At 43.5% G+C, this 14,968-nt stretch overlaps 1 long non-coding RNA gene and 2 other non-coding genes across 3 annotated transcripts; 2 read left to right on the forward strand and 1 right to left on the reverse strand.

The window, feature by feature from the left end:
- Nucleotides 1-1,344: 1,344 nt before the first annotated feature.
- Nucleotides 1,345-5,825, reverse strand: LOC106582205 (uncharacterized). Its single transcript, XR_001323264.2, has 3 exons — nucleotides 5,612-5,825; nucleotides 2,592-2,750; nucleotides 1,345-2,366 (listed from the first exon to the last, which is right to left on the reverse strand). It is a non-coding gene; the product is annotated as an uncharacterized lncRNA (long non-coding RNA).
- A 165-nt stretch (nucleotides 5,826-5,990) lies between these two features.
- On the forward strand, nucleotides 5,991-6,099 carry trnal-caa (transfer RNA leucine (anticodon CAA)). Its single transcript has 2 exons — nucleotides 5,991-6,028; nucleotides 6,054-6,099. It is a non-coding gene; the product is annotated as a tRNA-Leu (tRNA).
- A 426-nt stretch (nucleotides 6,100-6,525) lies between these two features.
- On the forward strand, nucleotides 6,526-6,634 carry trnal-caa (transfer RNA leucine (anticodon CAA)). Its single transcript has 2 exons — nucleotides 6,526-6,563; nucleotides 6,589-6,634. It is a non-coding gene; the product is annotated as a tRNA-Leu (tRNA).
- The last annotated feature ends 8,334 nt before the right edge of the window (nucleotides 6,635-14,968 follow it).

Consider the following 14,968-nt stretch of genomic DNA (forward strand, 5'->3'; position numbering starts at 1 on the left):
AATTTTGCCAGCTGATGTCACTCACCATTATTGAAATGACCTTGCTGCTCAACAAATCAATGAGTTCATTCTGTATTTGGTGGCCAAGGTAGCTGGTGGTGTGACTCGAGGTCCCTTTTTGGACACGGTTAAGGTGCTCTTTCATGACTGGATCAAAATGTGCCATCAGTTCAACCTCTGAGGAAATGTCCATTTGATGGAGAGTACAGTATTTGTGTGTGACCCCTTAGTGCCAGATTTCTAATTGCCAGAGACTGCACAATAGCATTCAGACATGTCAACACCTCTCTCCATCTTATCCTCTCAGCCTCCATAAGTGCTATCTCATGCTTATCAATTGTTTCCCTTTTTTTGATCCTCATTGCCAGTTCTTTCCATGTTTTCATGCAGTTTCGGTGTTCTGGACTGCTGTCGTGTGAATTCAGCAAAGAACTTGCATGTTTCCAGTCTGTCAGTCCTGAGTTTGCTAAATACATTTTCTTCTTAGAAAATAGTTTGCAGCAGAAGCAGAAGAGGCTGTTGTTTCTTTCAGAATACACTGTCATGATGTTGGCCTGTGGGTAAGGTTTATGACCCCCCCATAAATAAGTTTCTCCCTTCCCTCTCTCTCTTGACTCTACAGAAGGACTCTTGAAGAGCCTTTGTTAAACATATAGAGTCTGGGAACATCAAAAGGTGGGGGGAAAGGAACCATATTTCGGTAATCCAACCAGTTGAGAATATGCGTTGGTACTTAATGAATATGATGTCATTTCGGTTGTCATCTGAGACATTCTTATTAATGATAGGATGACAAACTGTATCGTGGAAAGTCTACACATTCTAGTTATCAGATTCACATGGAATTGTTGTGCAATTTAAATGTTTAAATATGAAACTAGTTGTGAAAAGATTAAATGTAATTTTAGCTTCCAAATGAGAGAATTGGGTTTTCATAAGGTTAAAGCTTTGCTCACTCAGTGGTCCACCCATGTGAAGAGACATTGGTTATAACCAATGAAACACGCCCTTCTCTCCCCTCCTATATATATAGCCCTTGATGACAATGTAACCTTCTGTTCTGAGTACGCGAGGCCTTCAGCCTCACGTTAAAAGGACTCAGATAATAAGCTGTTCCAAGGACTTGTGGACTTGAGGTCCCCACGTTGAAAGGACAAAGACCACCTACAGAACTAAGCCAACCTCAGCAAGAACCTAACGAAATTAGCATTGAATTTCAATGTGAAGGTGACGACCTCTATGCCGAAAGGATGAATTTCGACTATACCAGCCAGAATATAGCATGAGCTAAAAGTATGGCAACTTGGTATGAACTTTGAACTCTTATTCACTCCAGAAGTGATACCTCCTAGCCGTTGAGTTGTCAGCGGCCGCTGTAAACGTGGGCTAGGAAACGACGGACAAAGGATCTATTCTAACAAACAACACGATACTACCAAGTATTCAGTTTGCCACCAGAGACACTCTTCAAAGGACAAGGAAGATCTGTTGGGCAACACGGCCAGCATCTACGACCAACCTACCGAAGCGCAGCTCAGAGTAAATAATTATTGCATTTTCCTTTTTCAAATGGGCGGTTATTTAGAACGCATAAGATTCTGTATTTACGATAGCATAGCTTCTCCCTTTGTTCTTCAGTCCTCCCACGCTTTCATTCAAGCCCAACCCCCTGTCTTTGTGTAACCAGCCATCATACAGGTTCCGTCCCCCAGGGACGGTTTCTTGTAGGACATAATTAGTAATCAATGTATGATCCATTCTGTTTGTCATTCTGTGTGATTTATTTAGTTATTTAGTAAATAAATAATTAAACCAAAGTTTGAATTGCTGATTCAACTTGTTTGCCAGGGTTCGTGAAGATAACCAAGAATTTACAACTTTCAGATGAGACTGAAACGAGGTGAAGATTGAATATTGACTGTTATTGATGTAAAATATTACCAGGTCTTTAAAAGTTTATTTGGAAGATAACAGCTCTATAAACATTATTTTGTGGTGCCCTGACTTTCTAGTTAATTATTTACCTGATTAGCTTAATCAGTTAATATTAACTACAGAGAAATGATTTTATAGAATAGCATGTCATATCACTTAATCCGGCATAGCCAAAGACATGACAACACCAACCAACTTCTAGGGATTTTATTTACCACTCACCAAGGTTTTCCTGAAATACTGGTGGTGGCAACTTCTTCCATCACTCTCATTCCTTGGGAAAACAAAGTCAGGTGGTACCTCACTTGGTCCTCTGCAAACTAGTTGTGTCCGACTTCTGTCAGTCAGAACTGAAGACCAGTCAGCAGGGTCTGTAGCCAGTGGCTCATCCTCAGCAGCAGGATTTGGTGGGGATGCTGCTGCAGGCATTTCTAATGGAGAGCACATGGGCATTAGTTTACACACATTATTCACAGCACTTATAGTGGTGGAACATCCCACATACATACCCAGTAATAATAAAGTCATCATTGTTACCTACAATATGAAAACTTTTAACTTTGCCAAAGGGAAATTATTTATTTTGTTTATGTTATGCAGGGATGCACACATAAACACATGTGCGTGTACCTACACACACATGCGCACAAACACACCTGAAGAATCCTGCTGGGGAGAAGTGGAAGCAAATGGGGCTTCATCCCCATCCTCAGGCTCAGACAACATTTGTGAAGACACCTGTGTGGCCGAGGAGGTGGATGGCTCCTCATCCTGGCCAGTGCCAGAGGGTGCTCCAAAATATTTCAGAAGAGCCCCTGAATTTGCATTGAAATACAGTATATGAGTCTGACACCCTGAATACATTTGTTGCACCTTTAAATATACATGTCATTATGCACAATTGATCAAACTTTCAGAATAGGAATCAAATGAACCATACAACCTCCTTGGCTAATTCTAGGCATAAAACCCCCGAAAGACTGAATATTTCAGAAAAGATACAAAATATCAGCATAATATAGACGTCTTTTAAGTTAGCCTACAGCATTGGAAATTCCCCTTACAGAGCTCAGGACCTAGTCAAAACAATCACAGAAAACCTTTACGATGTCACCTCAATGAAAGTTAACCAAATCAATAATGTGCTAGTTAGGTTGTAATCGTTTTGCTGCAGGCTACACACATTATCATGATGGAACTGTGTGAAATTATATCCAATGTTAACTTGTTATGGATAGGGGGCAGTATTTTCACGGCCGGATAAAAAACGTACCCGATTTAATCTGGTTATTACTCCTGCCCAGAAACTAGAATATGCATATAATTAGTAGCTTTGGATAGAAAACACTCCAAAGCTTCTAAAACTGTTTGAATGGTGTCTGTGAGTATAACAGAACTCAAATGGCAGGCCAAAACCTGAGAAGATTCTGTACAGGAAGTACCCTGTCTGACCATTTCTTGGCCTTCTTTGTCATCTCTATCCAAAACAAAGGATCTCTGCTGTAACGTGACATTTTCTAATGCTCCCATAGGCTCTCAGAAGGCGCCAGAACGTTGAATGATGACTTTGCAGCCCATGGCTGAAAAACAGTAGCGCATTTGGTAAGTGGTCGATCTGAGAACAATGAGACGGGTGCGCGCGTGCACGTCCATTTTAGATTATCAGTCTTTGAACGAAAACGACTCCCGGTCGGAATATTATCGCTATTTTACGAGAAAAATCGCATAAAAATGGATTTTAAACAGCGTTTGACATGCTTCGAAGTACGGTAATGGAATATTTTGAATTTTTTTGGCACTCGAGCATCAATACATTACCAATCCCCCAACACTGTCAATCAAGAGTCAAGACTAAACCAATTCACCATAGTTGTGTGCAGACTGGTTTTATATTATTGTTAACAATTTCACACAAACCAGAAAAAAATGCAACAATATGTCTGTAAAACTATATATTCACAGTATTATGAATGAATTGTGGTTTATTTGGTATCATTTCTTAGTGTGACTGATTTTACTAATTGCATTAGTATTGTACAAAGTTAGTGGTGCGATATTTGATAGATTCCCCCTACGTCAGGCTTCCAGTGGGGAGACCTGAGGTCAACCTACCCCCACCCCCTCCCCATTTCGTACTTCTGAATGGGAGACCTTCCCAGGCAGTAGCCTGCCTGGCTCACAAACTAGAATCAGGGCGGCCACTCCGACAACGTTAATTGACCCACAGTCCCACACGGTGACATGATATCATTGACGTGACGTGCAAATGGTCCCGTATGGCTCAGTTGGTAGAGCATGGTGTTTGCAACGTGGGTTCGATTCCCACGGGGGAACAGTACGGAGAAAGAAATGTATGCATTCACTACTGCAAGTCGCTCTGGATAAGTGACCCCAAAAAAATCAGAGATAGAAATCTGCCACTGAGGGCGCGCCAAATAATGGTGTTAACCCTCCACATCTATCAAGACCATTTGAGCGCTGGGCCAGCCATTCTTAAACAGCACCTGGGCCATCACAGGTGAAACACCTTCCCACGAGACGACAACCAGCACAGGTGTAACACAAACTGACTAACAAGGTGACACTAATTGGTGTGCCCTATGTGCTAACAAGTTATACGTTCAATCTAAAAACCAAAGCCTGTAACATCACTAACAGGGGTGTAAACAAATGTGCCCATTTGAGAGAAATAAGCTTTGTGTGCGTATGGAACATTTCTGTGATCTTTTATTTCAGCTCATGAAATAAAAGATGAAACACTTTACGTTCATATTTTTGTTCAGTGTAGAATCCTATTCTATGTCTGTTCAAACTACCTGCCCATGAACCCTTTACTCTTAGCAATGGGTTGACACCAGTTGCGGTCGATGCTGTTTAAGATTAGGGAGCATGATCTTTTAATTTTTTTATGAGCATGGCCTTATTTCTATTACAGCAACTTGGATGACTGTCGTTTATTTTCCATTCACCCAGCTCAATTTAACATCGATAGGTTTAGGCTACTACATGATACTCTAATTTTCCCTATACCCATCATGAGGTTGCTACAACCTAGCCTACGAATTAAAGTTTATAACTTTAACAGGTCGAGAGACAAATTGGTGTAATCAAGGTGACAGACAATGACACATCCAATACCGCCTTGCACACACTTGCCTGCATCTAGCGTCTAATCATTAGTTCAAACAGTTTGACAAATTCAGGTAGGTTTATCCCTGTTTCGTTCCATTTGAGAAATGTTTTTCAACAGAATCGGCAGAATGAATACACCCCTGATCACCCGCACACACAGTTCACTTTCATAGAAGCCACATACAAACAGCATCATCTCTTTGCTCATTGTATAATTCCTTCTCGCATCTACGAGCTCTCCTCCTCCCACCTTTTCTCTTAGCTTGTGGACAACACAACAGCTGTCTGTGACCAGGCAGAAAAAAACTATCCAAGCCAAACCGGCAACTTCCAAAGTTTTTTTTAAAATACAAACGTTACATTACAAAATACATGTATTTCTTAGTTCATTTTGATACATGATCTTTGGTATTTTTATAATTGTAATATTTGCCCATCCCTGTCTGTAAATTAGTCTCTGTGAAGACATGTGTCAGTCAGAACCTCTCCAATTCCAACCCTCGATTTATGCGCAATAGGCCTTCTACCAAATACCTATACTCACTTTGTGTATTCTTGAAGTCCTTTAACGAGCCAAACGGTAGATAGATATTAGCTACGTTTGATTTAAGTGGAGTTAAGCTAGTGTAACATTTCATAACGACACTAGACCAGACACGCCTCTTTTTACAATAACAATGAATGACTCGTCCAATTGGTGGTGAAAACACACGGTCACGTGGTGCAACACGACTCTCTCTTTAGCTTGCTAAACTACGGCTAAAAATGACAAATGTGTTCATATTGGTAAGTGTTTGGTTTACAGTAAAGTAAACTCAGTAGCGAACCTAAATACCCGAATAGCTAACATCATCATAAAGCCTATAAAATGGGCGCTGCTACGTGTGTCTTTATAATTGCTGTTACTTTCTTGCTTTTCAGTTGTCAGGATGGCCGAGTGGTCTAAGGCGCCAGACTCAAGGTTCTACCTTCCATAGTAATGGGGTTTCTGGTCTCCGAATGGAGGCGTGGGTTCAAATCCCACTTCTGACATACTTTTTTGGGGTAGATGAAATTAGTAGAAAATAGCAACCAACGAAAATGTATCACAACCCTTCAGAGCAAAGCAACGCCGGTAAAGTGTCATATCTTGTATAATGTTCAGCCACTAACAATGCATAGCCATAAATCCTACATTTCACAAGAAAAGTTATGTATTATTTCCTAATTTCCATTGAGCGAATTGTCAACGCTAGCTGTGAGATGTTTGCAATATCACCAGTAACGTTAGCTAGCTATTTCCTAACAAAATGCGAACCAGCTAGATTTGCTAATAAAATGGAAATGGCCAACTAGCGATACCATACATTTCACGATATCATACATTTTTTATTGTGAATTAAATGAAAACTATAGTACCTAGCTAATTAACTCGATCATATGAAGAAAGCCTATTTTTTGTCAAGGTTACTCAGAGTAGTCAGGATGGCCGAGCGGTCTAAGGCGCCAGACTCAAGGTGAAAATCCTTCCTGGAAAGGGCATTCTGGTCTCCGAATGGAGGCGTGGGTTCGAATCCCACTTCTGACAAAAGTTTTGAAGCTTTCATTTTTCAATATAGGCTAGTAAGTGAGTATAGAAATACACATGTCTTATTGTGAATTGTGAAAGTTAGTTACAAGACAATATCAATTTTAAAATGGATGATATTTCAAACCTTGTCAACTGGGGTTATTCAGCACATTGCTTAGGCTATTTCAACCAATACAAATATTACAGATGTGGGAATCAGCATAATGATTGATCAGTGGTCAAAATGTTTTCACTCTGATATCAATGTGAGTGACACTGTTTTATGGCCTTTGCCAATAATAAGTAGTAGTAGACTACTAATTGTTTATGTGGAATTAGAATGTGAGGTGATTCACTCAAATCTCCAATAGATGTCACTGTGTTCTAATGTTTGGGTGATACCGAGCAGCAGATAGAGCACTGTATTTCTAAAATTCTAAGAAACGTGAATACAGGTTAAAACAATCCTACAGTAGTTTGATTTAAACAACCTGTTATGGTATTAGATGTATACAGCATTTCCTCTGCCACCCATGATGACTTTTGGTAGGATGGGGAGAGTCTGAACCTGACTCGGTACCTGCTTCTTTCATTTGACATGCTTAGGGAATTAAAATGTAAATTGTCTACTTACTGGGCTCTTCAGTTCCACAGCCTATACAGGGAAGGTGCTGGGAGAGAGCAACATCCCTCCGCCTGGGCAGGAGACAGAATTGTGAGGAAAATTGATATACAGACTGTTATTCTAGATGAATTCACATTGAAATAAAGAAAACAAATGTACTTTACAGAGAGCAGAGGGGAGTAATACCATGACACAATGAGAATCATGTTCAATTTGTGCGCACACCCGTCCCCTGTAGGAATAATCATAATCAGTGAAGTCAGTGTGACACCAAAATCTTGTCGGGCTGTATCCCCGCCTGGTATGTCAACTGCATCGAATGCAACCACAGGACTCTCCAGAGGGTGGTGCGGTCTGCCCAATGCATCACCGGGGGCATACTGCCTGCCCTCCAGGACATCTACAGCACCCAATGTCACAGGAAGGCCAAGAAAATCATAAAGGACCTCAGCCAGCCGAGCCACGGCCTGTTCACCCCGCTACCATCCAAAAGGCGAGGTCAGTACAGGTGCATCAAAGCTGGGACCGAGAGACTGAAAAACAGCTTCTGTCTCAAGGCCATCAGATGGTTAAATAGTCACCACTAGCTGGCACCCTGCCCTGAACATTAGTCACTGTCACTTACCGGCTACCACCTTGTTACTCTACCACGCACCTTAGAGGTTGCTGCCCTATGTACAGTACAAAGTTATGGACAACTGGTCACTTTAATAATGGAACACTAGTCACTTTAATGTTTTCATACTGTTTTACATACTTCATATGTATATACTGTATTCTAGTCAAGGCCATCCTATTTAACTATTGCTGTACATATGCTATTCTATCTTATGTATTCTACAGATATTCTACCTATTCTATCCATATACTGTCCATAATGTCTATACATCCCATCACATACAGTGCATTCAGAAAGTATTCAGACCCATTCTAAAATTTATTAAATATTTTTTTTCCCTCATCATTCTACACACAATAGCCCATAATGATAAAGCAAAAACTGGTTTTTAGAAATGTTTGCAAATGTATAAAAAACAGAAATACCTTATTTACATGTGTAATCAAACCCTTTTCTATTATTCTAAAATTGATTATATTTCTTTTTTTTTCTCAAATCTCCACACAATACCTCAATGACAAGGTAAAAACAGGTTTTTTGATTTTTTTTACAAACTTATTACAATAAACAGAAACCTAATTTACATAAGTATTCAGACCCTTTGTTATGAGACTCGAAATTGAGCTCAGGTGCATCCTGTTTCCATTGATCATCCTTGAGATGTTTCTACAACTTCATTGGAGTCCAACTGTGGTAAATTGAATTGATTGGACATGATTTGGAAAGGCACACACCTGTCCATATAAGGTCACACAGTTGACAGTGCATGTCAGAGCAAAAACCAAACCACGAGGTCAAAGGTATTGTCTGTAGAGCTCCAAGACAGGATTGTGCTGAGGCACAGATCTGGGGAAGGGTACCAAAACATTTCTGCAGCATTGAAGGTCCCCAAGAACACAGTGGCCTCCATCATTCTTAAATGGAAGAAGTTTGGAACCACCAAGACTCTTCCTAGAGCTGGCCGCCCGGCCAAACTGAGCAATCAGGGGAGAAGGGCCTTGGTCAGGGAGGTGACAAAGAACCCGATGGTCACTCTGACAGAGCTCTAGAGTTCCTCTGTGGAGATGAGAGAACCTTCCAGGAAGACAACCATCTCTGTAGCACTACACCAATCAGGCCTTTATGGTAGAGTGGCCAGACAGAAGCCATTCCTCAGTAAAAAGGCACATGACAGCCAGCTTTGAGTTTACCAAAAGGCACCTAAAGACTCTCAGTCCATGAGAAACAAGATTCTCTGGTCTGATGAAACCAAGATTGAACTCTTTAGCCTGAATGCAGTGTCACGTCTGGAGAAAACCCTGCACCATCCCTACAGTGAAGTATGGTAGTGGCAGCATCATGCTGTGGGGATGCTTTTCAGGGGCAGAGACTGGGAAACTTGTCAGGATCGAGGGAAAGATGAACGGAGCAAAGTACAGAAAGATCGTTGATGAAAACCTGCTCCAGAGTGCTCAGGGCCTCAGACTGGGGCAAAGGTTCACCTTCCAACAGGACAACGAACCTAAGCACACAGCCAAAACAACGCAGGTGTGGCTTTGGGACAAGTCTCTGAATGTCCTTGAGTGGCCCAGCCAGAGCCCGGACTTCAACCCGATCTAACATCTCTGGAGAGACCTGGAAAAAGCTGTGCAGCAACGCTCCCCATCCAACCGAACAGAAATTGAGAGGATCTGCAGAGAAGAATGGAAGAAACCAAACACAGGTGTGCCAAGCTTGTAGCGTCATATCATACCCAAGAAGACTCAAGGCAGTAGTTGCTGCCAAAGGTGCATCAACAAAGTACTGACTAAAGGGTCTGAATAGTTATGTAAATGTAATATTTATTTGTATACACTTGCAAAAATGTGTAAACCTTTTTTTGGTTTGTCATTACGGGGTATTGCGTGTCGATTGACGAGGAGAAAAACATATTAATCAATTTTAGAATAAGACTGTAACCTAACAAAATTTGGAAAAGTCAAGGGGTCTGAACAATAACTGAAGGCACTGTATCATACCAGTCTAAAGTTTGGACACACCTACTCATTCAAGGGTTTTTCTTTATTTTGACTATTTTCTACATTGTAGATTAATAGTGAAGACATCAAAATTATGAAATAACCCATATGGAATCATGTAGTAACCAAAAAAGTGTTAAACAAATCAAAATATATTTGAGATTCTTCAAAGTAGCTACCCTTTGCCTTGATTACAGTTTTGCACACTCTTGGCATTTTTTCAACCAGCTTCATGAGGTGGTCACCTGGAATGCATTTCAATTGACAGGTGTGCCTCGTTAAAAGTTAATTTGTGGAATTTATTTCCTTCTTAACAAAAATACTGTCATTATTTTTTCATATCATATGCACAACTTATTGGATGGAAACTTGACAGATAAAGGGAATATACTTTCCAAGTTACAGTATTTTGTCCATACAATTTTTATGACATCACAAAATGAAAACCAATATAACATCAGTTTTCTACAGCTCCCCACTGACAATTCCCCACATTCTTATGTATCAATTATTGTTTCGGGCCTCCTGAGTGGCACAGTGGTCTAAGGCACTGCATCACTGTGTTAGCTGTGTCACTAGAGATTCTGGATTCGAGTCCAGGCTCTGTCGCAGCCGGCCGCGACCGGGAGACCGATGGGGCGGCGCACAATTGGCCCAGCGTCGTTCAGGTTTGGGGAGGATTTGGCCGGCAGGGATGTCCTTGTTCTATCGCGCACTAGTAACTCCTGTGGCGGGCTAGGCGCAGTGCACGCTGACACGGCCTTCAGGTGTACGGTGTTTCCTCCGACATATTGGTGCAGCTGGATTCTGGGTTAAGTGGGCATTGTGTCAAGAAGCAGTGCGGCTTAGTTTGGTTGTGTTTCGGGGAAGCACTGCTCTTGACCTTCGCCTCTCCCGAGTCCATACGGGAGTTGGATAGATGAGACAAGATTGTAACTACCAATTGGATACCACGAACTGAAGGAGAAAAGGGGGGGAAATTATGTGTATATAATAATAAACGAATAAATAAATCATTATTGTTCCAGTATTCACATTTGACCGTGTTAGAATTTCGTCGGGAAAAGTCTGTTAACAAAGAACATTTACATTCCTTGGGTTAAATACTGGAGGGGGGAAAGAAAGTCTCCTTCTCCTGTAATTTACAACAGGGTGTGAACTGTTGACCATCCAGCAGCTCCATCCCCCTCTGTGGGAGAGAGAGAGGCCTTATTACTGTCAACCCCCGCCAGTCGGATCTGACTCATTCTGATCCTCACAGGACAGTCATGACAGTGGCTACCACAGCATTCTGCACCGATACGCCATCCCATCTGGTTTGCGCTTAGTGGGACTATCATTTGTTTTTCAACAAGACAATGACCCAACACACCTCCAGGCTGTGTAAGGGCTATTTGACCAAGAAGGAGAATGATGGAGTGCTGCATCAAGTGACCTGGCCTCCACAATCACCCGACCTCAATCCAATTGAGATGGTTTGGGATGAGTTGGACCGCAGAGTGAAGGAAAAGCAGCCAACAAGTGCTCAGCATATGTGGGATCTCCTTCAAGACTGTTGGAAAAGCATTCTAGGTGAAGAGGTATGAGAGAATGCCAAGAGTGTGCAAAGCTGTCCTCAAGGCAAAGGGTGGCTACTTTGAAGAATCTAAAATATATTTTGATTTGTTTAACACTTTTTTGGTTACTACATGATTCCATATGTGTTATTTCATAGTTTTGATGTCTTCACTATTATTCTACAATGTAGAAAAAAATTAAGAAAAACCCTTGAATGAGTAGGTGTGTCCAAACTTTTGACTGGTACTGTATATATATATTTATACTCAGGACTCCGACATTGCTTGTCCTAATATTTCTATATTTCTTAATTCCATTGTTTTACTTTTTAGATTTGTGTGTAATGTTGTACATTGTTATATATTACTGCACTGTTGGAGCTAGGAACTGTTACGCAAGTCGTTTGAATGAGGAGACCAAGGTGCAGCGTGGTAGGCGTATATCATTGCCTTTAATAATGAACACCAACAAAACAGAATGTAACGTTCTGCAGGGCTAGACAGCACAATGAAAAAACAAGATCCCACAATCTCAGGTGGGAAAAAGGGCTGCCTAAGTATGATCCCCAATCAGAGACAACGATAAACAGCTGCCTCTGATTGGGAACCATACTAGGTCAACAAAGAAATATAAACATAGATTTTCCCACCCAAGTCACACCCTGACCTAACCAAATAGAGAATAAAACAGACTCTAAGGTCAGGGCGTGACAGTACCCCCCCCCCCCAAAGAGCAGATACGGCAGTCCTCTCATGATGATGATGATGATGATGAAGGACACTATAAGAGTAATGAAGCACCAGGGAGCTACTCAAACAGGCAGCAGGACCCCTCTCTGCTGTCCCCAGGTGATGACTAATATCCCCTTACTAGAAGTAGCCCCGTCATCTGCCACAAGAAGAAGTCCTTATCGTGGCATGGGGATACAGGGCTGTCTGTGTCGCCCTCTACTATTGAGACACCTCTGGGTCTTAGTAGTGACCCCCCCATCAACATTTGACCGATATCACCTTCATCTTAATGAGCCCCCAACACTGGTAGCAGAGAAGTCAACTGGTGGTATAGAGGCAGAGTCAAACCCCTGTTACTGTCCCATTATAACTCAGTCAAATAAGCCACGCTGTGTCTCCCTCTTGGCCAACCTGAACCACCTGCTTACCAGCAGGCTCCATGTTCCCTTCAGGGACTCCCATGGGCCAGAGCTTTGGGGGCCCTGAAGGGAACAATTGTGCCCATCCACAATTAGGTAACCTTTTCAGCTGTCCTGATATGGCAGACTTTATACATCTTTACAGATACAGACTGGTGTACTGTATGTGAAATAGCTTATGAAAAGAAGGGAGAACAGCCACACACATTGTGCATTTGAAGTTTTCAGTGCCTATCAAGGATAAACAGTCAAGTGATATTACACAGTGCTCCGCAGACATCTTCAAGTCTGGCTGTTATCTGGACAAGATAATAGACCACTCCAGCTAGTGTTTCCATATTGTGTGTTATAACTGGTCCTTACAACCCTTTTCCCACCCTCTCTAAAAAATATGTTTATTAATGATTTGTGAAGCATATAACTCTCTGTGTGACATTATGCTTCATGCCTGGTGTGTAGGAGAATGCTCATTTCATAGTGGTGGACATGGTGCTGTAGGCCTTGGAGGGGGTCTGAGTCAGAAGAGCTGTGGGGCCATGGGGAACCATACAGGGACTCAGGGGCCAAAACCTGCATCCACCCCCCAAAGACACTGTCACGTCCTGACCCTAGTAAGATGTCATTTTCTATAGTAGAGTAGGTCAGGGCATGACAGGGGGTGTTTTGTGTTTTTCTATGTTTTCTATTTCTATGTTTAAGTTCTAGTTTTTCTGTTGGGGTTGTTTGGGTTGATCTCCAATTGGAGGCAGCTGGTCCTCGTTACCTCTGATTGGAGATCATATTTAAGTAGGGTTTTTTTCTTCCTGTTTTTGTGGGTTATTATATTTAGAGTAGTGTTTGTTTATCTCTGCTTCACGGTTTGATGTTTTGTCAAATTCTGTTATTTATGTTTTGCAAGGTTTCACGGATTTAATAAAATGTAGAACTACAAACACGCTGCACCTTGGTCCGCTCCTTTGGACAACCGTGACAGAATAACCCACCATAAAAGGACCAAGCAGCGTGGAAAAGAATGGACCTGGGAGGAAGTTCTGGACGGCAAGGGATCCTGGACATGGGAGGAGATCCAGGCTGGATGGGATCGCCTTCCATGGGAACAGGTGGAGGCAGCGAGAGCAGAGCGGCGACGAGAGGAGGCACGATACCAACGGCGAGACAAGTGCGAGAGACACACGGGGAGATTGGCAAAGTCAGGTTGGAGACCTGTGCCAACTCCCCATGCTTACTGTGGGGGGTGAGTGATCGAGCAAGCACCATGTTATGCTGAGATACACACTGTGTCGCCAGTGCGCAGCTACAGCCCGGTGCGCTCGGTGAAAGCAACTCACAGGTGCTGTGCTAGATTTGGCATTGAGCCAGGAAGGAGTATGCCTGCTCAGCGTTCCTGGTCTCCGGTGCGTCTTCTCGGTCCAGGTTATCCTGCGCCAGCTCTACGCACGGTAACCCCAGTTCGCCAACACAAACCTGTGCGACCTGTCACAACGCCTCGCGCTTGTCGGTCTACGGAGGTTATCCAGCCAGGACGGGTTGTGCCAGCCATAAGCTCCAGACCTCCAGTGCGTCTTCACGGCCCAGTATACCCTGTGCCTGCTCCGGGAACCCGGCCTCCAGTGACGTTCCCTAGTTCAGAACTCTCAGCGACGTTCTCTAGTCCGGTGAGACCTATTCCAGTTCCACGAAAGAAGCCTCCAGTGATGATCCATGGCCCGGAGCCTGTAGGGATGATCCATGGCACGAAGCCTCCAGAGATAATCCATGGCCTGGAGTCTGTAGGGATAATCCATGGCAAGAAGCCTGTAGGGATGATCCATGGCCCGGAGCCTGTAGAGATGATCCATGGCACGAAGCCTCCAGTGATAATCCATGGCGCGGAGCCTCCAGTGATGATCCATGGCCCGAAGCCTCCAGTGATGATCCATGGCCCGAAGCCTCCAGGGATGATCCATGGCCCGAAGCCTCCAGGGATGATCCATGGCCCGAAGCCTCCAGCAACGATCCATGGTCCGAAGCCTCCAGCGCCAAGCCAAGGTCCGGAGTCTCCAGCGACGGTCCGCAGTCCGGAGTCTCCAGCGACGGTCCGCGGTCCGGAGTCTCCAGCGACGGTCCCCGGTCCGGAGCTCCCAGCGACGGTCCGGAGCCTCCAGCGACGGTCCCCAGTCAGGAGCCCCCAGCAAGGGTTCCCAGGCCGGAGCCTCCGGCGACGATCGGTGGTTCGGTTCCTCCAGCAGTGATCTACGGTCCGGAGTCCGCGATGACGATCTACTGTCTGGAGTCCGTGACAACGATCTACGGTCCGGAGTCCTCCGCGACGATCCCTGTACCAGAGGCGCCACCGAAGTGGGGGGAGCCTCAAGCTGAGCGGGGTCTGCGTCCCGCACCGGAGCCTCCACCGAGATGAGATGCC

This window comes from Salmo salar, chromosome ssa21 (assembly GCF_905237065.1).
Source record: "Salmo salar chromosome ssa21, Ssal_v3.1, whole genome shotgun sequence".
NCBI lineage: Eukaryota > Metazoa > Chordata > Actinopteri > Salmoniformes > Salmonidae > Salmo > Salmo salar.